Source organism: Scyliorhinus canicula, chromosome 14, assembly GCF_902713615.1.
Source record: "Scyliorhinus canicula chromosome 14, sScyCan1.1, whole genome shotgun sequence".
Taxonomy (NCBI): domain Eukaryota; kingdom Metazoa; phylum Chordata; class Chondrichthyes; order Carcharhiniformes; family Scyliorhinidae; genus Scyliorhinus; species Scyliorhinus canicula.
The window spans coordinates 24148790-24175646 of record NC_052159.1 but is presented as its reverse complement, the minus strand read 5'-3'; the positions used below and the strand labels follow the sequence as shown (position 1 = coordinate 24175646).

The following is a 26857-nucleotide window of genomic DNA, read 5'->3' as shown; positions in this document are numbered from 1 at the left end:
AAATTCTATGATTCTATGGTCCATGCGTCACGCCCAATAAGGATATTCCTCACATTTGAGGTACAGGCGTCAGGCAATGTGGACAAAATGCTGAGCAAGATGGCCACCAAGGATCAGGTGACCTTTTGTAGTTTCCAGACAGAGAAAGGATTAACTCATGTCAGAACATATGCTTCAGGAAAGTTCTTAAATGACTGTGGGTGGGATGCTCCTTGAACGGACATAGCAACACGAAAACATCTGTGGAATTCACACCTTCTATTATTTGTGGACTTATCCAAACAAATTCAATGGACTCCCAGACCCACTGACTCCAAGCTCGATTCTTGACAAAAGAGAGCTTCAGAAACCACTTAATCATGATTGGCTGTCATCTATTGACCATTTCACAGCCAAGGCTTCAAACTACAACTCTCTCTGAATAGACAATAGCATTATTGATTCATGTGTGAAACTGTCTTCAGATAAATGGTTTTCTCCAAGCACCAGGGAGAAACACCTGGTATGTCTGGAAACCACCGGGGCATGAGCGACCATTCCTCCAGCCAGCAGAGCAGAACTCTGTCTAACAATCAGGCAGTGCGAGCAGGGGATTTTCCTCTACAGAAACTTAGCCATAACCTTGTCTGAAAATCCTAAAACTTCCAACTTTCCCATTCATCTCCAAAGAACCACAAGGGGGAATCCTATCCAGACCTGCACCATATACAGCTTAAAGTACTCAATCTGACCACAACTGTCTTCGTGCATTCTGTTACTATTCTAACTGCATTTTTCACTCGCTAAGTCCATCTGTACTTGTGTGTTTTTGCCTGTGTGCATGAGGGAATGAGTGTTCTTCATTGCATTTATGTTTTGGGCTGTGCGAATAAGCATGAATTGTTCTTCGGATTTAAACTTACCGTGGCGCTAACAATTATACTCAAAGATGAGAGACAAGTACAATAGAGGCTTTATTGCTGTGCGATGCTATTCCTCCATCTGCAACTGTAGACTGGGGTCTGAGTGACTCACACGCATATTTATACACAAGTTCCCTGTGGGCGGAGCTAGCCGGCAGGGGCTTACCGGAGGAACCTGTATTACAGATACAGGCATACATCCCCCTACTGCAAGTACACATCACTACAATGGTTACATCACCACACTTACCCAAACTCCAAAGTCACACAAAAAAGGTAAACCACTCCCTCCAAATACACATCTTGTTGTAAACAACCAAGAAGTGAGAAAAAGTGTGAAAAGTTATTTCATATCTTCCCCACTCCGTAATAGGTTGGGTCTTGATTCCAGATTTGAAATGAATTAGCGGCAGTAAAATTGAAAATGGGAATGTTTAAAATTTGATACAGGAACTGAAAAAAAATAAGAGAGATCTATTGGTTCATTGATCCCATTCGGCCCATTGAGTCTGCACCGACCCTCTTAAAGACCACCCCCACCTAGGCCCACTCCCCTGCCTTATACCCGTAACCCCACCGAACTGTTTTTGGACACGAAGGGGCAATTTTTAGTACAGCTATTCCATCTTTCCTGCACATTTTTGGACTGGGGGAGGAAACTGGAGCACCCGGAGGAAACCCACACAGACAAGGGGATGAACGTGCAGACTCCATACAGTCACAGAATTGAACCCAGGTCCCTGGCGCTGTGAGGCAGTATTGTGAACCGCTGCCACCCAAAAAGCGCGAAAGCAGTCCCGCACTACACAAATTTTGCAGTCGGGTATCCCGCCTTTGGGGACTTCACAGGCGTCAGCATACCCTGAGTGCAATGGGATAGTCTCATCCACGTTCACTGGACAATGATTTAAAATTGCCACATTTTAATGCTAAGGCCTTTGTAGATCAGGGTGAAGTAATTTGGGCGGCATTAAAAACATTAAATACTGAAAAACTATGGGCTACGCAGATAAACACAAGACCCAAAGTGTAAAAAGCCAAAATCATCCAAATTCTAGTGAATCACTTTGATATCGAACCAGAGGCAGAGGAAGCAAGGAACCAGAATCTGACTAAAAGTGGTGTTAACAAGAATCTAAACAGAAGGAGGAATTGCCACAAGGAATTTAGAATTAGAGTTCTAACAGGAGAAAGAGTGGAGAGAAAAGGAAAAAGCGCTAAGAGAGGAAAGGTAAAGAGATGGAAATAGAATTGTTGTGGGAGAGATCTGGTAGTTGTAGTTGCGATCGGATAGGCTGAATTAGGAAAAGCTCGGCTGTAATTGGAAATTTTGGGTGCCATGAGAAATGTTGTTTTGGATTCGGATTCGGAGCAGAACTCTGATTTTTTTAAACATTTATGGTTAGTACCCAAATTTAGTGAAGAGGACGTTGAATCCTATTTAATTTCCTTTGGGCAGGCTTAAATGGCCAGAAGAGTATTAGATTTGACTCTTAGAGAGTTGATTTGTTGGAAGGGCTCGCGAATGCCTGAATATTACCCTCGACGTGCAGGTCAGATTGGAGGGACTGGGAAATGAATATAATGTTGTCTCCTGCCCAACATGGCTGCCAACAGCAATTAGGCGGTGACTGGCCAAAGCAGTCGGGGGGCAGGGGTAGGGGCGACTCTCCCACTGTGGTTGTGGCAAGTGGGGAGTTTAAAAGGGCCACCAGTAGTGTTCAAGAACGCCGGGAAGACTAAAGCAAAGATTGAGGAATTGTATCCAGTTGCAGGACTCTCTTCAGTGAGAGGCAATCTCTGCTATCCTGCAGTACAGGCAGGACTAACCTGCCAAGGGAATTGAGACATGTGCAGCCAGAGGACAGGGCCAAGCTTGTCGCAATGCAAGTGTGTGAATGCACACAGCCCCTTGTTTCCCCGATAACTGATGTGGTTCCTCCTTCAGACAGTCAGTGATCAGGGGGAGACACAGCTGCCAGGTGTTGGCAAGGGGAAGTCTCCCGTATTTAACAAAGAAAGTCTGGACAGAGGATAGTCGACAGCCGTGGGACTGTGCACAGGTCCTGGGTCTTGTGGTGGGAGAAGGTCAATGACTCTTGCTGCTCTGTAAAAGTAAGGAAGGCACTTTGCAGTTTGAATGAAGGTGCATGGGTGGGCACGCATTTGGTATACAAAGAGTTCTCGTGGCAAAGGAAATTGGTGCCGAGTAACGCTATTTCAGGCAAAGTAGGATGGCAAGTAGAAAGGAACAGTACTGTAATGTGTAGGGATCATGGACAAGCGTTGTCAGGGAGGAGTATGTCAACCTCAGCCATCCAGAAGAGTGACTTATGTATTCACAGGAGAAGAGGACGCACATGCTGGAACACTGGTGGAGTTCCAAACTGGCAGAGCTGATGCCAATGGAAGAGGACATTGGAAGAGGGGTATGAAATCTGCTGGTCGAGAAAAGGAAGGTTTCTGAGGGCAAGAGTGAAGGGGATCAATCTTCGGGGGTGGGGGGAAGAGGGGGGGTAGGCGCTCATTAGATATGAAGGTTACAGGAATAGTGCCAGAGGACTGGAGGATAGAAAATGTGGTCCCTTTGTTCAAGAAGGGGAGTAGAGATAACCCCGGTAACTATAGGCCGGTGAGCCTAACATCTGTGGTGGGTAAAGTCTTGGAGAGGATTATAAAAGATTCGATTTATAATCATCTAGATAGGAATAATATGATTAGGGATAGTCAGCATGGTTTTGTGAAGGGTAGGTCAAGTCTTACAAACCTTATCGAGTTCTTTGAGAAGGTGACTGAACAGGTGGACGAGGGTAAAGCAGTTGATGTGGTGTATATGGATTTCAGTAAAGCGTTTGATAAGGTTCCCCACGGTCGGCTATTGCAGAAAATACGGAGGCTGGGGATTGAGGGTGATTTAGAGATGTGGATCAGAAATTGGCTAGTTGAAAGAAGACAGAGAGTGGTGGTTGATGGGAAATGTTCAGAATGGAGTTCAGTTACGAGTGGCGTACCACAAGGATCTGTTCTGGGGCCGTTGCTGTTTGTCATTTTTATAAATGACCTAGAGGAGGGAGCAGAAGGATGGGTAAGTAAATTTGCAGACGACACTAAAGTCGGTGGAGTTGGAGACAGTGCGGAAGGATGTTGCAGGTTACAGAGGGACATAGATAAGCTGCAGAGCTGAGCTGAGAGGTGGCAAATGGAGTTTAATGTGGAGAAGTGTGAGGTGATTCACTTTGGAAAGAATAACAGGAATGCGGAATATTTGGCTAATGGTAAAATTCTTGGTAGTGTGGATGAGCAGACGGATCTCGGTGTCCATGTACATAGATCCCTGAAAGTTGCCACCCAGGTTGATAGGGTTGTGAAGAAGGCCTATGGTGTGATAGCCTTTATTGGTAGAGGGATTGAGTTCCGGAGCCATGAGGTCATGTTGCAGTTGTACAAAACTCTAGTACACCGCATTTGGAGTATTGCGTACAGTTCTGGTCGCCTCATTATAGGAAGGACGTGGAAGCTTTGGAACGGGTGCAGAGGAGATTTACCAGGATGTTGCCTGGTATGGAGGGAAAATCTTATGAGGAAAGGCTGATGGACTTGAGGTTGTTTTCGTTAGAGAGAAGAAGGTTAAGAGGTGACCTAATAGAGGCATACAAAATGATCAGAGGGTTAGATAGGGTGGACAGCGAGAGCCTTCTCCCGCGGATGGAGGTGGCTATCACGAGGGGACATAGCCTTAAATTGAGGGGTAATAGATAGGACAGAGGTCAGAGGTGGGTTTTTTACGCAAAGAGTGGTGAGGCCGTGGAATGCCCTACCTGCAACAGTAGTGAACTCGCCAACATTGAGGGCATTTAAAAGTTTATTGGATAAGCATATGGATGATAAGGGCATAGTGTAGGTTAGAGGGCCTTTAGTTTTTTTCCATGTCGGTGCAACATTGAGGGCCGAAGGGCCTGTACTGCGCTGTATCGTTCTATGTTCTATGTTGTAGGGACAAGGAAGGCAATGTAATGGTGACTGCTCATTTCACATCCTGCATCGCGATATTTATGTTGGGTGCTGCAGCAGCTTCTTACTTTGTCTCTTTAATATTCATGGTTACTCACTGCTATTTTATATACATCTGGATTATCATCCAGACCGAATGGAGATCCAGATGGTCCACTATCGACTTCGTAGCAGGGAGGCCCTCAGATACTGTAGCGTCGCATCCTTGCCCCACACATCTCAACCACCTCAGGTACTGGCACCTCGGTGGGGTGGGGGTTCATTCAGATGGCAGCACAGACTGAATGCAGCACATCACAATCACCTAAGCAGCTGTCGGAGAAGAGAATTCCGAGGATAGACAGCGGAGTGTAGGACACAGGGAAGACGCTGAGCCCCAGGCAGATGTCGAGCATCTGGAGCCATCGATCCGGCAGAAACTGCTGGATATAAAGCAAGAGGCACATGGCGATCTGGTGGAGCTTCCAGAGGGAATATATGCCCTGATCCATACAGTCCAGTCCATGAGCGCTGTGGTCACTCCCTCCTCTGAACTCACTGCATCTTCCGTCTAGAGATTGGTGACTCTGATAGAGAGCAAGCTCCAGCAGCTCAATCCAAGGTTTTGGGGGCTGTGTTCAGATCTGCAAGCCCACACACTGGGCAAGGCCTCATTGCCAGTGTGAGAGATGAATGAGGCAGCTGGCATCTTTGCCAGGTTCTCACCCATTTGTGGTGAGCAGGGAGGTACGATCATACCTCATGTTTGCGGATGAGTGGATGCTCTCTGTATCTGGGGGGTGTGGGGGGGGGGGGGGGGGGGGGGCTGCTGTCAGGGCACTCCTGATGGTGACAGTAGCTTATTTGTCACTCTTCCAACGGCAGGACACTTTCAGGATTCCACAACAACTGGGGCGTGTTCTGCCACTTTGCAAGGACTCTCCCACACAATCAGGGCCCTCAGAGCCTCCGGCAACCAGAGGCCGATGGTTAAGGTCGCCCTTACCAACGGGGATTTGTGGTCAGCAGCCTGCCTCCAATGCAGCTGCCAGCAATGGGCAGCACCAAAATGAAGCACTCATAAATTATTTGGCAAATCACACTAAACACAATCCAAATGCAAACCAAACGCAATCACGAGCGGTGTTTTCAGTTGTGGACACAGTAAGGAGTCATACAACACCAGGTTAAAGTCCAACTGGTTTGTTTGGAATAACTGGCTTTCGGAGCACAGCTCCTTCATCAGGTGAGTCCCAGTGATTCCAAACAAACCTGTTGGACTTTAACCTGATGTTGTAAGATTTCTTAGTGTGCCCATCCCTGTCCATCGCCGACATCTCCACATCACGGTTTTTTGTTGTGTAATTTGTGTTTTGTTGTTCCACATCACCTCATTAAATTAATATTTCACATTATATGTTGTTTTAGTGCGATGGGAAGGCAAGGTAAAAGGTAAAGTTACCAGAGTCCCAGATGACCATCGGCTGCTTTCTCCTTTGAGGGGGGAGGGGAAAGCACTGACTGGTGGTGATTTAACCTGAGGATCAGCACACCTGAGGTGAGGGGCGAGGTTGAGAAGTTGGGGCCTTCATGAGTGCTTTGAGTGCCATTAGGATCGGAGGTCTGTAACTCAACCCCCTAAAGTAATTAAACATGGTTGTCAGAGTCTGATTGAAAACTAGCCGTATCCCTCCAAATGCACAGCCAAGTGTTTAGATCAGATCTTGAGCCACTCTGGCGCCATCAGTCTCACAGGGGTGGGGTGGGGGGATAGTGCCCCCATAGCTCCGCAGAGATCGGGATGCCATCTCTAAAAGGCTTCCTGATCAGCACTGACGTTAAACTCTCCCCAGACTCCTGCATCTCCAACACCACAAAGGTATCGAGGGCTCTCCAATCCACCCCCATGGTACAGTTATCGGAGGTTCTCCCCTCCCCCACAACCACAGTATCACCGCTGCTCCCCACACCTCAATGAAAGGCCCCCCCCCTCAATGCCAGGTTCCTCCCTCTCACTTGCTCCATTGTCACTGCCAAATTCCCCTTCTTAAAAGGCTTCGGCAATCCCACCACACATCATGTAAACCCAGAGGGCCCAAACCTGGCACTGCCCACTAGCACAGGTTGACATTGCCAGGTTAGCACAGGTTGGCACTGCCGAGTTGACAAATGTTGGCACTGTCAAGTTGACACTGACTGGCACTGCCTTCTTAGGAACCGGCTTTGGAGGAAATCGGTTTGATTGGCTAACTGGCAACCGGTGAGCTGGCCAGGGATAGGGTTCTGCCTGGCAACAGTAATGATTGGCTCGTGCCAGGTCATTTTTTTTCAGAGAGCACCTGTCAGAAGCCTCTAGCCGCTCTAAAGAAGAGGAGCTGTTTTCACCCTCTCTCTGTTGCTAGTTGCCTGCTGTCTCTATGAGTCTGCAGTAAGATCTTTACAAACTGAAGGAAAAGAAAGTACCCAACTGAAGTCTTAACCTTGAGAAAAACTAACTGGAAGACATTCAATCAAATCAAAGATCCTTTATCTTTTTATCTTTCTGGCAATGTCAACATGGCTGAGACCCCACACAGACCCGTTTTTAAGGCGGGGAGATCCACTCGCGGAAGTCCCCATTGTAGCGAAAGAGCGGGACGCCATTTTTAAATGGCGTTCCGATCTCCGAAGCCCTCGAAACAATTCCCGACCTGCCCTCAGCATGAATGCAATATAGGCGGGTCTGCCAGCACACCCGCCCCCCCCCCCCCCCCACAACACCCACACTGGGCAAACCCGGCCCAATCACGCACGTGCAAAAAATACCGGCGCTTCGCACCTGACAACGCAGTGCTCCTTCGTTCAATGACGGTGCTCACTGGCTCTCTGAATTTTTCATCCATCAATGGGACCAAACAGGCACAGTCTCATACCAAATCCGGGTCCGGGGCCAACTGATGAAACGTCACGTGCAGTGCCTCGAAAGAAGCCTGTCCTGGATCTTTCGGCTCCATTGCCGAACGATCCTGCTCTGACACCTCCAGTCTCCCTCGAAGCCGACATGCCCGACGTTGTGTCTTCCAACTCTGAGATAAAGACGCACGCCTTGGCGGTTTCGGACGTCGACTCCATAGCTCAGTGGCGTCCTGATGATCTTCCGGCGCAACCGTCCTGCTGCAGACAGCGTTCACCGGCGTGGTATATGCTGACTGACCCAGCACATTAGCTCCATGAGCCAAAGAGACTCCGATGTCCTCCGCCTGCTTCTCCTTCTCATCTCATCGCTCGTCGAGGGGGTTTTTGGATTTTGGTGGGGAGGATTGTGAGCCAGGATTCTCCGTGCCGGACCCACGTCGGTGACCGGAGAATCGGCGGGAGCCGGACGTGCGCGGTCGACGCAGTGCCGGTCGGGGGCCGTTGAAAGAGGCCCCCGTGGTGATTCTCCGCAGATGACTGGCTGAGTTCTCGCTGGCGTGGTTCACATATGGTTCCACCGGTGGGAGCTCGGTGTTGCAACTGCGGTAGCCGCCCAGGTGGGGGGTGGGGGGATCAGTCTTTGGAGGGGGCCTACAGGACTGTGATCGGGGCCACCGATCGGCGGGCACGCGCAATCTGGGGGGGGGGCCTACTTCTTCGGCGCCGGCCCGCTGTATGGGTCCGTTATGTCGCACGGGGCCGGCGTTGCAGGTGGCCGCCGCGCACGTGCACGGACCCGCAGCCGGAAGCGCAGGGCCCCGTATCAGCAGCCGGAGCTGCGAGGAGCACTCCGGGGCCCTGCAAGCCTCCTTAAAAATGGGGAATCATCCCGGATTTTCTAGTAAAAAGTCCTGAGTGATTCGTGCCCGTTTTGTCGCGGGTGTGAGGACTTAGCCCCATTATTGAAGAAGCCCGCCCGTAATATCCCACATGGGACTTACGGGGTGGGGATGCTTGTCTTTCCCGTCCTCCTTACGCAGTATGAGCTCCCCCGCTATGGGGAAGGGTATCTCAATAACCCAGTGTATGGAGGGTTGGCCAGTAAGGCACTGAATAAGCAGGAACCTGGCAGAGGTCCACCAGGAAATGTATATACCTCGTTTGTAAAGAAAACTTTGTTCCTATTTTTATTCTATGTGGACTCCCCTTGTCCTTATGAAAGGTGGATTGCACTCCCTTGTGTGGGGATTAATTCATTTTCATCTGTAAACGTTTGCCTTTACAGAAACACGTAACCTCAACTGGAATTTCAGAGACTTCCAACTTCTATTTATCTCCAAAGAACCACGAGAGTGAACACATCCAGGTCTTCTAGGACTCAATTTAAACCTGATTTGCTTCTTGTGTTCTGTTACTATTTTAGCTGCGTGCTTCGCTCTCTGGACTTCTGTGTTATTATCTGTGTGCATGAGGGAGTGAGTGCTTTTCAATGATTTTATATTTTGGGATGTTGTGTGAATAAATGTTGGGCACAATCGAATTGCCTCATCACACCTAACTGGGTGACGTGTCGAGGCCATTAAATCTCGTGCGAGGCCTTTAATGAGATCTCGCGAGACATCACGATCTGGATCCAGATTTACATATTTAAGTGAGCAGTTAGCTTCACTAAAATGTGTCTATGCTGAGCATCACCTGGCCTGGGATCGAATGCCCCTGCCTGGGATACTCTGCCATGCTGCTGTTGAAAATGAATGAAATGAAAATCGCTTCTTGCCACAAGTAGGCTTCAATGAAGTTACTGTGAGCCTGTTCGGGGAGGCTGGTACGGAAATTGAACCTGCGCTGCTAGCCTTGCGCTGCTTTACAAGTGATGTACCATCAATTCACTACAAGACGATGAGAACGAGTGAACATAGGCTTTATTATCCAAGAACTTGCCTGCCTGTGACTGCTGTAACAATGAGCGCTGCCCACAGGCGGCAGGTCTATATACCGCCCCAGGGGGCGGAGCCAGAGGAGGAGCCCACCAGGGTCACAGTGCAATACATAGAAGGAGATCATATTACCATTCCCTGGCCATAGGCCACAGTACTATACAGACAGCTTACATTATAGTGAATACATTCACCACAACAAGCCAGCTGTTTAGCCCACTGTGTTAAATCAGCCCTTCATTGGTTTAGCACTGGTTTAGCATTGGTTTAGCATTAGCACAATTTAGCATTGGTTTCCACAAATGTGGACCAGGTGTAATGGCACCAGGCGGTCCCAATGTGATTGGAGTCCCCCCAGCTGGTCAGGCTCTGGGCAGGGTGGTACCCTGGCATCCATATGCCACTTGGGCACCTTGACACTGCCAGCCTGGCACCTTGGCACTGCCACCGTGGCACTCTAAGGGTGCTGAGGTGGCACTGCCAGGCTGGCAGGGGCACTGCCAGGGTGCCAGGCTGGCAATGCTGAGGTGCCCAGGTTGGCAATGCTGGGGATCGGGCCCGGGGATGCCCTGACCTTATGAGGTGGGGTGAGGGGAGCTCGAGGACCCCTAACAAGTAGGCTGGGGCATTGTGGAAGTCCGGAGAATGGGGGCGGGGGGGGGGGTCGAGAGATCGGGGCAACATTTAAAAATTGCACCCCGAACTCAGCTTGTCAGTGCAGGAAGTGAGGCCTCAGCGGGGCAAATCCCATTTAAAAGCGGGGTCGTCCTCGGCGCTGCAGGCTCTGAGAAACACCCCGCTGTTCACGCCCAAAATGGGCTCTGGGTTTTTTTCCGCTGAATCGGGCCCCTGATCTGTTCCTCTGATTTAAACTTTTTGGAAAGACTGCTTTGTGGTTATCGCTAAAAGTCACAACACTAAAACGCTCCCTCTAACCTCACCTCTTGTTTCGGACATCCGAGTGGCAGGAAAAAAACGGGGCGAACTATTGCACCTGCTCTCTCCCTGCCCGTAACAGCTGGCAAACTCAAAGCCCGGGTATTCTTATCCCTGAATTGTGTGCAAATCTTAAGAGTTGATCAGAAAATGCTTCTCCTCTTATGAAGTGCCTTGCAACTTAAAGCCAATGTAGATAATATGGAGCAAACCCTCTGGTCTGTGAGATTGGTGTGTCGGTATAGGATGAGGGTGTGAGAGCAAAGAAATGGTCCTTTTAGGACAGCTTAAAGTGATCTGTGCAAAATTTCAGAAAGATTGAATGGACGTTATTGATAAATGAAAAATATTTATCTGAAGGGAACAATCTCCCAGTTTTCAGGAATCCACACAAGTCCCAGCACACCGACATAAGATGGTGTTAGAAGTTCAGGCACATTCTGACCTTCGTAGGAGTAAGTTGCTGGGGATTTGGTTGTTGTATCTTTGATTTCTGCATCTTGCATTCTGACAGATCTTTTACTGACTGTGAAGGGCCCCAGAGCACTGACTGTTTATGGTCCTGGATCCTTTCATTTGGACTTCAGCATTCAATCAACAAGCAGTACATCCATCGTATTGAGCAGGCTAGTGATGTGCTGTTTACTGTGGCCTTTATTCATCAGCTTCCCCCTGGAAAACTGGAAGCACCATGGGGTGCTGTAACTTCACCCCATGCCAATTCCTCAGAATTGAAGACATCCCTGATGGAATTCAAGTGACCATCATAACTTTTGTGCAGAAGACAGAGAGAGTCAAATACCGTTTCATAAACGAGAGCATTCAAATGCTTCCCGAGCCAGCCACCCCAATTTGTACCCTCTGGAAACTTGAGCCCTTCCTAATTCTGCTGCTGAATTGCAGAGAATGCCTCAGTTTTAAACCTCTTGGGCCTGATTCTCCATTTCAGAGACTTCTGATTTTGAGGCATTGTTCGGAGCATGTGTCTAGTCTTACGACAATAAAAGTCGGTGCCGCTCCCACACTGAAGCTGTGCCTGGTGGGGGGCTAGCAGCCGCGCCATGTAAAGCTTTACCTGCGGATACGGACTGAGAATTGCCGGGTCTGTGGCCGCGCATGCGTACAGCGGCAACTTGCAGCAGTTGCGCCGTACAACGTGGCATCGGACATGCGCTGACCCGGCCTGCCAGATAGTGTCCCCCTGTAACCCTCCTTGCCACACCCGGATCACCCCCCCACCACTTTCCCCAACCCTCACCGAAGCCACATGATGCACTATCAATTACGACGAGTAGAGTGTAATCGAGGCTTTATTAAGCAGAGATGTGTAAGCTCCTGCAGCTGCTGCCGAAATGGCTGCAGCTCGGTAAGCACACACATTTATACTCCGCCTACTGGGCGGAGCCAGCAGGCAGGGATCTAACCCTGTACTACAGGAGCATTACCGTATTGCATCTCATATATGATATATGCAACAGTGGTGACTACCATATTCACCGCCTATTAAAAAAAGAGTAGAGCGGGGGTGGTGGAAAACTATTTACGTGCATTTTAAGGTTAAAATATTGGGGAAAGTTCACAAATTCAGCCGATCGGGTGCCTTGATCCTCCGTTGTGAGCGCCGCAGTCCCAGTGGTGATGCAGGCGTCGGCTCGGTCACCGATGACTCTGGGAGCGTGTCAGCCTCATCTTCATCCCCGGGTGGGACCAAGGGGAGGACGGATCGTCTTGGAGCGGGGGCTGTGGTGAGGTGCACTGGGGGGAGCAAGGGTGGCGCCGGGGCAGAAGGACCCAGCTGCTGCCAGGTCCCTGAGGGAGGCTGTGTCTTGGCGGCCGTCGGGCTACGCCAAGTAGGCGTACTGCGGGTTTGCATGGAGTAGCTGTACCCTCTCGACCAACTGGTCCGCCTTGTGGAGCTGCACGTGCTTGTGAAGGAGAACGGGTCCTGGAGCTGCCAGCCATGTTGGGAGCAAAACCCCGGAGGTGGACCTCTTGTGCGCTGGCACATGTACCTCGGGATAGGGCATTGGAGAAGCTCGTTGAGCTTACCGGGGCAATACAAAATTTCGTAATTGTAGGTGGAGAGCTCGATCCTCCACCTCAAGATTTTATCATTTTTGATCTTGCCCCGCTGTGTGTTATTGAACATGAAGGCAACCGACCGTTGGTAGTGAGGCGAGTGAATCTCCTGCCGGCCAGGTAATGACTCCAATGTCGCACAGCTTCTCCGATGGCTTGGGCCTCCTTCTCTACGGAGGAGTGCCGAATTTTGGAGGCCTGGTTGAGGGTGGCAGCCAGAGCGATGTCTGATGCATCGCTCTCGACGTGGAAGGGGAGCGTCTCGTTGACCGTGTGCATCGCAGCCTTGGCGATGTCGGTCTTGATATGGTTGAAGGCCTGGTGAGCCTCGGCCATCAGGGGGAAAACGGTAGAGTGAATGAGTGGGCGGACCTTGTCCGCAAAGTTAGAGACCCACTGAGCGTAGTATGAGAAGAACCCCAGGCATCGCTTCAGGACCTTGGGGCACTGGGGGAAGGGGAGTTCTATGAGGGGGCGCATGTGATTGGGGTCGAGCCCTAGAACTCCATTTTGTACCACATAGCCGAGGATGGCTAAGCGGTTGGTGCTTAACACGCACTTCTCCTTGTTGTACGTTAGGTTGAGGAGTTTGGCGGTGTGGAGGAATTTGGAAAGGTTAGCGTCGTGGTCCTGCTGGTCGTGGCCGCAGATGGTGACGTTATCCAGGTACAGGAAGGTGGCCCGCTGTCCATACCGGTCAACCATTCGGTCCATCTCCTGTTGGAAGACTGAGACCCCATTAGTGATGCCGAACAGAACCCTAAGGAAGTGGTAAAGGTGGCCATCCACTTCAAACGCGGTGTACGGGCGATCCGCCTTGCGAATGGGGAGCTGGTAGTTGGCAGATTTCAGGTCCACTGTTGAGAAGACCCGGTACTGTGCAATCTGATTGACCATATCTGATATGCGTGGGAGGGGGCACGCGTCGAGCTGCGTGTACCGATTGATGGTTGACTAGTCAACGACCATCCTGTTTTTCTCCCCAGTTTTCACAACTACCACTTGGGCTCCCCAGGGGCTGCTGCTGGCCTCGATAATACCTTCCCGTAGCAGCCGCTGGATCTCAGACCTGATGAAGGTCCTGTCCTGGGCACTGTACCGTCTGCTCCTGGTGGCGACGGGTTTACAATCCGGGGTGAGGTTTTCAAACAGAGAAGGCGGGTTGACCTTAAGGGTCGTGAGACCGCAGACAGTGAGGGGTGGTAGGGGCCCGCCGAATTTCAGGGTTGGACTTTAGAAGTTGCACTGGAAGTCCAGGCCTAATAGCAAGGCAGCGCAGAGGTTGGGAAGGACGTAGAACAGGAAGTCGCTGAACTCTAGGCCCTGGATGGTGAGGGTGGCGGTGCAGTACCCCCGGGTCTCCACGGAGTGTGATCAGGAGACCAAGGAGATTCCCTGGTTAATGGGGTGTACCGCGAGGGAGCAGCGCCATACCATATCAGGGTGGATGAAGCTCTCTGTGCTCCCGGAGTCAAGAAAGCATGATATCTTGCGCCCATCGACCTTTACCATCGTCGACGCGGTTGCAAGGTTGTGCGGCTGGGACTGGTTGATTGTGATGGAGGCGAGCTGTAGCTGGTGTTGGAAGGCCCCTGGCTGGTGAGTGGCCCGATGAGCAGGGGTCCTGAGGCGGGGAAGATGGAGGTGCCCACGGGGCGTACATGGCGAGCGGAGTTAAAGAAGGCGGCGCCCACGGGCTGCAAAAGGCCTGATGGGGAGGGAAGATGGCGGCGCCCATGGGTTGCAGGGGTGAAAATGGCAGCGCCCATGGGTTGCACATGGGGGGTGCAGGAATAATGGGCCTGGTTAAGCGGTGATCGAGCGGGCCTGGCACACAGCAGTAAAATGTCCTTTCTTCCCACAGGCCTTGCAGCGTGCGCTCCGCGCCGGGCAGCGCTGCCGGGGGTGCTTTGTCTGTTCGCAGAAGGAACACTTGGGTACCCCGGTGTTGGCTTGCTGCCACGCGGCGCAGGCTTGGAGTTGACTTGGGGCGGTCGCTGGTGGGGTCCACGATGGTGTGTTAGCTGGTGGGGTCCACGATGTCCAGGAGGGGGGCGCCGTGCGGTCGGGGGCGTACACTTGTATATTACGGGAGGCGACCATTAGTGAGATCGCGGGTTTCTTGGTCATCGCGAGATCTAGGGTAGCCCCTTCTAAGAGGAGCTGGCGATGTACGCCAACCCTATGCCCGTAACGAAAGCGTTCCTAATTAGGGGTTCAGAATGTTCAACGTCCAAAATGGCCTGGCCATCACAGTCCCTCGCTAGGGCGTGCAGGGCACGCCAGAAATCTTCCAGACTCACCGGGGAATTGGTGCCACGTGGACAGGAGGTGCCTGCCGTAGAGTTTCTTGGTATGCAGAGCGTAGTTCTCCTTCAGTAGCACCATGGCCTCAGCGTAGGTAGGCGTGTCCCAGATGAGGGGAAAGATATCGGAGCTCAGCCACGTATACAGGATCTAGAGCTTCTGTGCCTCTGAGGGTGATTCTGTTGCAGATCCGATGTTGGCTTCAAAGCAAGCTAGCCAATGTGCGAAGGTCGACTTGGCGTTACCTGCTTGAGGGTACAGCTGCAGGCGATCCAGCTTGATGCGGAGGTCCATCCTCCGCATCAAAATCTCTGCTTAATAAATTGATGCACTATCAATCATGACGAGACGAGAGGAGAGTGTAATCGAGGCTTCATTAAGCAGAGATGTGTAGCCTCCTGCAGCTGCTGCCGAAATGGCTGCAGCTCGGTGAGCCCACACATTTATACTCCACCTACTGGGCGGAGCCAGCAGGCAGGGATCTACCCCCGTACCTGTAGAACAGGAGCCTTACCGTATTACATCTCATATGTGATATATACAACAGTGGTGACTATCACACCGCCCCGGCCAGCGGAATGGCTCTCTCCCCCTCACGCCTCCCCCCACGACTGTGGCGGCATGTGACACAGTCCGCAGTCACCACGCGAGGTCACTGAAAACTATGAGCACACGTTTCCCACACCGTTAGGAGCATCGGAGGAGGGCCTCACGTCCTGAGGCCGTTCCAACGCCGTGTGGCATACTCAGCGGTGACGCCATTTTTGAGGGGATGGAGCAGCGGAAAAATGGCACCGCCCCGATTTCAGAGTCAAAATGGATTCTCCAGCCAATCGCCGAATGTAATTTCGGCGTTGGCAATCAGGAAAATCCAGCCCTAAGTACTGACACCGGGACGAAATCGGTGGTGTTCTACCACCCCGATAGTGGCACCAGTCCTGGAGCAATTCAGGATCCGTTAATGGGCTTGCATAAGCTTCACATGGGACTAATGCAACTCCAATGCAGCAATTGCGTCTGATTGGCCGGGGTTGGCATTGGAACTCAAGAGGCTGACAAGCTGCAGCCGCATATAAGGACTCCACTACCCCCACGCACTCATTCCAGCCAACAAGATGGCAGGCCGAAGAGGGACACAGCAGTTCACCGATGCAGACCCTGCTGTTTGCCATGGAGGAGAGGCAGGGCATCCTGTTCCCCAGGGTGGGAAGGAGGCTACCACCCACCGCCGTACAACAGGCCTAGGCGCAGGTGGCAGAGGCCATGAGCGCCATGGACACCACCGCCACAACCGGCCAGAAGTGCCGTAAAAAGCTGCATGACCACCTCAGGACGGGCAGGGTGAGTTACCAGCGCCGTGCCCCCGGCACCAATCCCCGTCCCAAACACCTGTCCCCCGCCACCCCCACCCAGACAGTGACCGAACCCTTCCCGCTGGCAGTCTGCTCGCACCTCACCTTTTCACAATAATCTTTATTGTCACAGGTAGGCTGACATTAACACTGCGATGAAGTTACAGTGAAAAGCCCCTCGTCGCCACATTCCGACGCCTGTTCAGGTACACAGAGGGAGAATTCAGAATGTCCAAATTACCTAACAGCACGTCTTTTGGGAATTGTGGGGGGGAAATGCTTCACAGCTCCAGGGTCCCAGATTCGGTTCCCGGCTGGGTCACTGTCTGTGCGGAGTCTGCACGTCCTCCCCGTGTGTGCGTGGCTTTCCTCCGGGTGCTCCGGTTTCCTCCCACAGTCCAAAGATGTGCGGGTTAGGTGGATTGGCCATGCTAAATTGCCCGTAGTGTCCTAAAAAAAAGTAAGGTTGGGGGGGGGGGTTGTTGGGTTACGGGTATAGGGTGGATATGTGGGTTTGAGTAGGGTGATCATTGCTCGGCACAACATCGAGGGCTGATGGGCCTGTTCTGTGCTGTACTGTTCTATGTTCTTTGAAACCGGAGCAACTGGAAGAAACCCACTCAGACACAGGGAGACCGTGCAGACTCCCACAGACAGTGACCCAAGCCAGGAGGTGAACCTGTGAAGAAACAGTGCTAACCACTACCATGCCACCCCTACACCACGTGCCAACACCCATACCGCCCGTCATGGCCGGGTACCCTGCACACACAGGCCACAAGCTGCCCAACCCCTGTGCTGCCCGTGTCTGACTGCCTCACACTGTGCATTTTCTGTCCCTACAGGCGCATCCGATGGCCAACAAGCAGAACAGGGGGGTACAACACCAACTGGGACACTGAAGAGACTGTCGGGCCCATCCAGGCCTGGTCACTCCAGAGAATGGCCGCCAAACGGAACCCAAGGGCGGGATTTGCAGCACGCCGCCTCCACCCGAATGTACCACCTGGGGGAACCATCGAGATGGAGCGTTAGGGCCCCTAAGGCCATAAAGTTGGCCACCAGTTAAGTTTGCATGGGTGCAGCACACAGTGTAGCATTAGAGGCTCGTGCACAAACCTGTAGAAACATGTTCACCTGTTCACAAACGTTCCACCTGCCTCGGTGCTCTGTCAGAAGGCTGTGAGGGATGGGCTGGGCTGGCGTAGACATGCAAGATGTGCGTCTTGCGGTCATACACCATCTACACATTCATGGCGTGGGTACCCCTTTTGTTTTGTGAAGGCCAGCTACTCGTGCGCTGCTGCTCGTAGGGGGAGATGCGTCGATCAGCCCCTGGATCTGGGTCATCCCGGCGATGGTGGCAAACCCCGCTGCCTGAGCAACCAGGTGGGCTCGGTCCACGATTCCGGCGTCGCTGGACGGAAAATCCCGCCCACTGTCTTTATTTTCAAATCACTCCATGGCCCTCTTCCCATTCTGTCTCTCTAACCTCACCCAGCTTCTAATTCAGCAAGATCACTCTCTTCCTCCTCTTGACCATCACTTAATTTCCAGCGTTCCCCCATTGGCAACAGTTGTCTTGACCCTATGCTTTGGAATTCCCACCCTCGCCCTCTCTTCCTTTAAACATTCCTTCATTTTTAAAACATCATTTATGGAATGTGGGTGTTGCTGTTAAGGGCAGCATTTATTGCCCATCGCTAATTGCCCCAGAGAAGCGGTGGTGAGCCGCCTTCTTGAACCGCTTTAGCCCCTGTGGTGCAGGTACACCCACAGTGCTGTTAGGGAGGGACTTCAAGAATTTGAGCCAAAGTTGTAACTTTGACCAAGTGTTTGGTCATCTGTCCGAACATCAGCTTGGCTTATGTTGTTCACTGTCAATTTCTGTTTGATAATACTGACAAGGGCCTTGGAATATTTTAAAATGTTAAAAGTGCAACATAATTAACTTGTTGCCCCTGTTGTTGCTTGTGACCTGTGGTCATCGGTACAAGATAATGCAAATCGATTGCTGGCTTCCTGTGCAAGCCACAACCTGTTTAAGCCAAGCTCCCTGTTTGAATGGGAGGCAGACTGGGAGATTGACAGTTGGACTGAAGCCTTATTTCGGCTTCACTCTTGACTACATTGCAACAACAACGAAATGATTGCAAATACAGTGAGGCTTTTTCATTGGTGAGTGTATGAAAGTCAAGTTGAAGCAGTGCTTCAGATACCTGACCAAATCAGAAGGGATTGTCGAGAGCAGACCTGCGAGACTTTCCAAAGTTATCATCGTCGCCTATTGCAGGCTACATGTTATCGTCATTCAGAGAGGCTAAACACTGAGCAGATTTCCACTTTTAATTCTGTCCCTCCCAGTGATGCAAAAGTTACCCCCCAGGGTTTCTGGTGATGGTTTAGCACACTGGTCTAAATTGCTGGCTTTTGAAGCAGACCAAGGCAGGCCAGCAGCACGGTTCAATTCCCGTACCAACCTCCCCGAACAGGTGCCAGAATGTGGCGACTAGGGGCTTTTCACAGTAACTTCATTTGAAGCCTACTCGTGACAATAAGCGATTTTCATTTCATTTTTTCATTTCCTTTCCTCCTATTAATTCAGGCTTTTGAAGCGAAGAATGGTGATCATAGAATCATATGAGGGCTGAATGGTAGCACAGTGGTTAGCACTCTTGCTTCACAGCTACAGGGTCCCTGGTTTGATTCCTGACTTGGGTCATTGTCTGTGCAGAGTCTGCACGTTCTCCCCGTGTCTGCGTGGGTTTCCTCCGGGTGCTCCGGTTTCCTCCCGCAGTCCAAAGATATGCATGTTAAACCTCCATGATAAAGTGTCCAAAAAGGTTAGCTGGGGTTACTGGGTGACGGGGATAGGGTGGAGGCGCGGGTTTAAGTAGGGTGCTCTTTCCAAGAGCCGGTGCAGACTCTATGTTCTATTGCGATGGAAAACGTGCCCATTGTGGGCGGGATCACATTATAACAAATCTGCATATTTTAACGAGACAGCTAGCCTTACTTTAATGTGCAGATTCCCGAGGTACCCGAAGTGTTGGGATCTATCCCCTTCGCCTTGGAGTCCTCAGATGAGCACCATTCAGCAGTGGTCTCCAGAAAAGGGAACCAGACGGAATGGCACTCGTGGGGGTGTCCAAGAGTATCAGAGGCCCCTAGCTGCATGCCCATTGGGCAGGGTGGTACCTGGCACTGCCTGGTGCCACCTGGGCATCCTTGCACTGGCACTCTGGCAGTGCCACCAAGGTGCCAAGCAGGCAGTTTTTGTCTGTTGCTGATTGGGCCTGGTTGCCATGCGTAGCTGAAGGGCAGCACGGTAGCATTGTGGATAGCACAATCGCTTCACAGCTCCAGGGTCCCAGGTTCGATTCCTGGCTTGGGTCACTGTCTGTGCAGAGTCTGCACGTTCTCCCCGTGTGTGCGTGGGTTTCCTCCGGGTGCTCTGGTTTCCTCCCACAGTCCAAAGATGTGCAGGTTAGGTGGATTGGCCATGATAAATTGCCCTTAGTGTCCGAAATTGCCCTTGTGTTGGGTGGGGTTACTGGGTTATGGGGATAGGGTGGAGGTGTTAACCTTGGGTAGGGTGCTCTTTCCAAGAGCCGGTGCCGAGCCGATGGGCCGAATGGCCTCCTTCTGCACTGTAAATTCTATGAAATGAAATGATGTAGGGGTTCAGTGTGCAGATGGGATGTGGAGGGTGGGCGTGGGGACTCTCCCATGATGTTTTGGGACTTGGGGGGAGGGGAGGTCATGGAACTCCTCAGTGCACAAAACGGGGCTCGGTGCAGCCTTGGCCGCGTGTTCCTTGCTGAGGCCCCTTATCTAACGTGAGTGGCTTTTTATAGCCATGTGCTTCTCGGCACTGCGAGCACTGCGAGCACCAGGAAACAGGTGGTTAAATGCTCCCCACTATGGGACTTAGTTCCCTTTTAGTTCAATCACACCCTCAAAGTCCTCCATGAAAGTCGTGCCGGCTGAGAATTGGCATGGGTTCCATTGAGCCATTTTCAACAGTCCAAGCCTTATCTGGACTTGAAGGAGATCAGTTTCATTCATTGGGTCAATGACCCTCATCCCCACAATTTTCTACCACATTCCAAAGAGGTGCAGGTTAGGTGGATCGGCCATGCTAAATAGCCCCTTAGTGTCCAAAGGTGTGCAGGTTGATGGGGTTATGGACATGGGGCGGGGGAGTGGGCCGAGGTAGGGTGCTCTTTCAGTGGATCGGCGCAGACCCGATGGGTCGAATGGCCTGCCTCTGCACCCTAGGGATTCTATGGATCTAATTTAGACCCATTGCTTGGTTGGGCTGAGACCCCACTCTCTTGAGCTGAAGCAGCACAACAGGGGGCGCGATTCTCCGCACTCACGCCGGTTCGGAGAATAGCGGGCCACGCAAATTTTCACGGCGACGCTGGTCCGATGCCCTCCCGCTATTCTCCGAACCCCGCACAAACTACACGTCGGCATTCCCGGCAAAGGCCTTGAACGCGCCCCCGACACGACCAGAATCGCTACTTATTGGCCCCCCGCTATTCTCCGGCCCGGATGGGCCGAAGTCCCGACATCATCACGCACTGTTTTCACGCCGGCCAACACACCTGCTTTTCAAGTTCGTCAACCAGTCGTGCTGGCTGACGAGAGCTTCGAGGAGGTGAGCGCACCGCTCAGCGCACTGCTGGAGTCTGGCCACAACGGGGAAGGCATCCCCGAGAACGGGAGGGGGTCTAGAGTGGGGGGGGGGGGGGGGGGGGAGTGTGGGAGACGGAGGAGGGAGTGGGGAGATGGAGGCGGGAGTGGGGGAGACGGAGGGGGGAGTGTGGGAGACGGAGGAGGGAGTGGGGGAGATGGAGGGGGGAGTGTGGGAGACGGAGGGGGGAGTGGGGGAGACGGAGGGGCGGGAGTGGGGGAGACGGAGGGGGGAGTGGGGGAGACGGAGGGGGGAGTGTGGGAGACGGAGGGGGGAGTGGGGGAGACGGAGGGGGGAGTGGGGGAGATGGAGGAGGGAGTGGGGGAGACTGAAGGGGGGAGTGGGGGAGACTGAAGGGGGAGTGGGGGAGATGGAGGGGGGGAGTGGGAGTGGGAGGTGGGTAGGGAGAGAGTGAGCGAGTGACCCGTCCAACCCCGGTTACAAAATGTCTGCCACCATGCCATGGCGTGCCGGTCACGAGGACACGGCCGCTGGTTGCCCTGTGGCTTACGGACACAAACCACTGACGCACCGGTGAAGGGGACGTAGTTAACTGGCCGTTGGATGCAGAAAGTGACCAGGGGTTAGGCTGCCCGCGTGTCAGCAGCGCGACCAGGCCACCGGGACACACAGGTATCCCGTGGCAGGCGGCTGCCGAGGTGTCGACTAACCTCCGTCTAACATGTTGTTTCTCTGCCCCCCACCACCCTTCTGTAGGTTAGCACAATGTCTGCGAACAGAACGGCTATGTTCTGCGCAGTGGTTGGGGCCGCTGCACTGCATTTGGAGATGCAGCAGCATCCACAGCCACAACCCACAGTGGATGCAGGGCCAGCTGCAGCAGCAGAGGGAAGGGCCGAGGAGTTGCCAGTCGTCGAGCAGCATGGGGGGGGAGGAGGAGGGGAGGAGGAGAGAGTGAGGGTGCAGCCACGGCGCCAGAGGTGACGCCAAGGCCGAGGGTGTACCGTGCCCGCATCTCTTTCCTAACAATGACGGACATCACTTGCAGGAGGAGACTCCGGCTGCGTAGGCGGACGGTGATACATATCTGTCACCTCGTGGCGCACCTCGCCCCACGTGGAACGGGGGGAGGACATGCGATCCCGGTTGCCATCAAGGTGACGGTCTCTCTTAACGTCTATGCGACCGGCTCCTTCCAGTCTCCGAGCGGGGACCTCTCCGGGATCTCCCAGTCATCGGTGCACAGGTGCATCCGGGATGTGACCGACGCCCTCTATGCCATCGCTGACATCTACATCACCTTTCCCGAGGACTGAGCAAGTCAAGACTCACGAGCTCGTGGATTTGCCAGCGTGGCCGGGATACCGATGGTGCAGGGGGCAATCGACTGTGTTCACGTCCCCATGTTTGTCACGGACACTCCATCACGTGCCCGCGTGGGCTAGCTGTGGGAGGGGGTGGGGGGAAGGGACTGCACACCCGGCACCGAAGTTTCACCGCTCGTCAACCCCAGCGACACTCGGTCACCATCACGAATCCTGTGGCTGTGGAACAATCACACAGTATTACAAGTAAGGTGGACCAGTGCGTTTAATGTGAACAAACATTTACAGGTGCCCTAGCCCCTACAACTAAACTGTGCCCTTCACCCGTGCCAACTTACTCAGTGTCTCACTTTGTTGCCTTACGGGCCCTACCACTATGTCTAAGTGATTCCCCAGATGATACAGCAGGAGTGGAGGAGGACTGCTGCGAATCGCCCCCTTCGACTAGTTTCTGCTTCGGTAAGCGTTTCCTGGGGCGACCCGGCCTTGATGGGCCAGGCTGCTCTGCGGGTGTCTCGGGTGACGTTGTGCCACCCTGCTCTGCCTGCTGCCCACCCGATGCACCAGGGATGGGACGGGGGGAGGCCGAGAATTCCGGGACGTCCCGTGATGGAGTTAATGGGACGGGCCCCGAAACCTCCTCCTCCCTCGGGGAGCCCGGTGGCCTCCGGGCCTCACTTTGGGACAGAGGTGCGAGCGGGGAGGTGCCCCGTCGCGCCACCGACACCTGGCGCTGCCAGTCCTGGAGGCCTGCAACGGTATCCACCAGGATCCAAAGGTTTGCAGAGACGGAGTCCAGGGAGTTAGACATTCCCGCCAGGGACTGTGCGACCTCAACCTGTGAGTGCACAACGCCATCCAGCACGTGTGTCAGGCGGTTGATGCTCTCCGCGACTGACTGCTGCGACTGAGCCATGACCTGCTGAGACTCGGCCAAGGCCCGCAGCGCGCCGGCAATGTAGTTTTGGCTCAGGCGCATTGCTGCCTGTGAGAGGGCAACCCTGTCCAGGGCCGAGGATGATGCCTGCACGTGAAGCCCAACGTCTTGCATAACCTGACCCATGGCCGAAACCGTTTCACCCATTGCCTCCACCGCGGATGCCACCCGTGTGGTGTCGGCCTGGGTTTCTGCCATGAGCGGCACCACTCCCTGCTCGTGGACGCGGTTCGACTCCTCTAACAGCGTCTGCAGAGTCTGGAAGGAAGCCCTCATCCCGTCATTGTGTCCCTGGGTTTCTTGATGCATCGGCTGTGCGGGTGGGTTGAGAAAGTCCAGGAACTCTGAAAACGTCTGGGAGGCAGCTGCATGCTGGGCCTGGCCTGGCCTCAGCCAGTCCAGGCCCTCGGCTGCTCCGACCTCCACCTGCTGTACCTGCTCAACTGTGATGTGCGACCCAGACTGTGACCCAGGAGCCTCATCACTAAATAGGCCAGCCGGGGTGAGTGTCTCTGGGATGGTGGATGGTGTGGGAGAAAGCTGTGCCGCAATCTCGAGGTCGTCTTGGGTGGACGTCTCCTCGATGTCATCGGCCCGCTGAGAGGCCGCAGGGCGTTCGCAGGCCATTTCTTTATCTAGCGGTGTCGCCGCCCTCTGGGCGTCCTGCTCCACAGATTCTGTTGGGGAGGATGGGACTCCCCGCTGATCAGGCACCCACTGTCGTGCGGCCCCGGGTGAGGTGGGGGCAGATGCCTGTGTCCATCTGGAGCCAGACGGCCCTGGTCGTTCGGCATCACGTCCTAGGGAAGAGAATGAAACGGGTTATTTGGAGACACTCGGCCGGGCGCTGGACGGTCCCAGTGGGCAGAGTGTGAAGGGACAGAGGATGGGGGAGGTGTTCCAGTGGGCAGGGTGTGTGATGGGACAGAGGATGGGGGAGGTGTTCCAGTGGGCAGGGTGTGTGAAGGGACAGAGGATGGGGGAGGTATCCCAGTGGGCAGGGTGTGTGATGGGACAGAGGATGGGGGAGGTGTTCCAGTGGGCAGGGTGTGTGAAGGGACAGAGGATGGGGGAGGTATCCCAGTGGGCAGGGTGTGTGATGGGACAGAGGATGAGGGAGGTGTTCCAGTGGGCAGGGTGTGTGAAGGGACAGAGGATGGGGGAGGTGTTCCAGTGGGCAGGGTGTGTGAAGGGACAGAGGATGAGGGAGGTGTTCCAGTGGGCAGGGTGTGTGAAGAGACAGAGGATGGGGGAGGTATCCCAGTGGGCAGGGTGTGTGATGGGACAGAGGATGGGGGAGGTGTCCAAGTGGGCAGGATGTGTGAAGGGACAGAGGATGGGGGAGGTATCCCAGTGGGCAGGGTGTGTGAAGGGACAGAGGATGGGGGGTGTTTGTCATGCAGGGTTGTCTCACTTGTTGCAGCTCCGCCAACCTCGCATTGCGCGATCTCCCGAGTAGCAGATCCGCCAACAAGGTCCAGGGCCCTCTGCTCAAAAGTGGTGAGGGGCCACAGGATGGGCGAACCCCCTCCCGTCTTGTTCTGCTCACGGGTGTTGTGAGCGGTCTTGTCCTGTTGGGGGAGGGGTCATAGGTAGATTATTACAATACGGCAGGTATCAGCAGTCCGTTCAGATACTGGTACAGTTTGGGGGTCAAGTTGTAATAAGACAATTGCATCTCTCCACGGGGGCCAGAGCGCTGGGTCTGTGACAGCTTTGTGAACCACCCTCAACTCACTCTGCCATAATCCCCCTCCACCCCCCGTGCCAGGGGGGGAGGTGGGTGATTAAGTAAAGGAGGAGAGGGATGGTTGTGACCCGGGGGCACCCTCTTGGCACTTACCCTGGCAGCCCTGGTGAGGTCGTGCATCTTCTTCCGACACTGGTCAGCTGAACGAGGGGTCTGCTCCACAGCACTGACGGCAGCAGCAACCTCACGCCAGGCCTGGCGCACCGCGCTGGCAGGGTGGCGATGCCCTCTACGCGGGCAGATGATGCCCCTCCTCTGCTCGATGGAATCGAGCAGCATCTCAACATCGGCCTCCACGAATCGCGGGGCTGCTCTCCTCAGCTCCGACATCTTGGCCTACAGTTTCTGTCCTCGCCTGCGACTTTTTACGGCGTCGGGCGGCGTCACGTGGGCGTGCTCGTAGCGTCGCCGCGTTCCAGCGTCATCGCGCACGTGATTGACGCGGCCCCGTTCCTAGCCCATTTCCCGGACGTGAATACCTCGGGAAATGGGTCGTGTCGGGCCGTCGCAAAACTCGGCCGTTTTCACGGCCAACTTTGCGATTTTCCGCGGGTGCGGAGAATCGCGCCCAGGATTCTCAGGAGTTTAAGGCTTTGTTTCATTGAGTGGGATTTACCGTTGATGAATTGGATTTAATTCTGGGCCTAAACCTGCAGCCTTCGGGCCCCATGCAGCCCAACTGGGTTCTGAGACATGTTGTTGACTGTTGGCCAGGCACGGGGTTGCCACATTCTGCTGATCTTCATCTGCATTGTTTTTTTCCCTCCTGGATTGACCGTTGGTATTTGCAGGTATAGTGAGAGAAAGTGAAGTGAGTTGCACGCTGATTGCTCACAACATTGACTGTGAGAGCCATGCGCTCGCTCCCTCTGTGTCCAAAGCGTAAATATCTCTTTTGTTTTTACCATTTGAGGTTGATGATAGTTTGATTAATGTATAAATAATTAAACATTTTCCATAGCTCGTTATGAAATATTCGGTGTGCATTAAATGTATTTAATCTTATTCATGGGGTCACGGTTAGTGAACAAGCCGGATTTCAATCTTGCGGCCCATTGAGATGAAGGAGAGAGCCACTCATGGACCCACTCACTCACCTCGGTTGCCCATCACTGGTCTAAACTCTCAATGAGAATGCCTTTTAATGCACTGGAAAATGTTTCACCCTTGCCTTTGGACACAAACTCTGCTGTTACCACAAACTTCTGTGATGCAACTAATGAGCAAGACCACATGAAATTGATCCTCTTGCACTTATCAGGATGTGACTAATGTGCTGAGGAATCCAATGGGGCAGCCTCTAGAGGCAATGCATCAGTTGTAAAGTCGAAGATCCACAGTTAAATACATCACTGGAAACACTGAAAGTCCAGCGGGGGGCAAGAAAGAAACTGGAAGGGGGCAGCAAGCCCACCTTTTAATGGTGTAGCACTCCAGCTCCACGTTCAGGGAAGTAACTTTTCTTTTTGCAGAATAAGTATGGACATGCTATATTGGATCCTTCAGTACTCGTCAGGGTGAACCTTCAAGCTGTTCACAGCAGCTGGGTCTTCTGGCCCACCAACGGCACACCCCCGCTGCCTGTTTCCCGGCAGCAATGGTTGCATTTAACGAGAAGCCCCATTGACAACGGCGGGACCAGAAGCTCCCATCCCCGGGCAACAATGAGTGGCCTCCACCGCCATGAAACACAACTCGGGTTGTGCGGAAAACCCCTTCCATTGCCTGCCGAGAATGTGTTATTATGCTTGTTATGCTATATAGGTGTAAGTTGTTGCTGAAAA

At 53.2% G+C, this 26857-nt stretch overlaps 1 protein-coding gene and 1 pseudogene across 3 annotated transcripts in view; both read right to left on the bottom strand.

The window, feature by feature from the left end:
• Positions 1-26857, bottom strand: part of gabrb3 (gamma-aminobutyric acid type A receptor subunit beta3) — a 628623-nt gene that overhangs the window by 115892 nt on the left and 485874 nt on the right. The window lies entirely within an intron of this gene.
• LOC119977911 lies at positions 1678-1827 on the bottom strand (annotated as a pseudogene).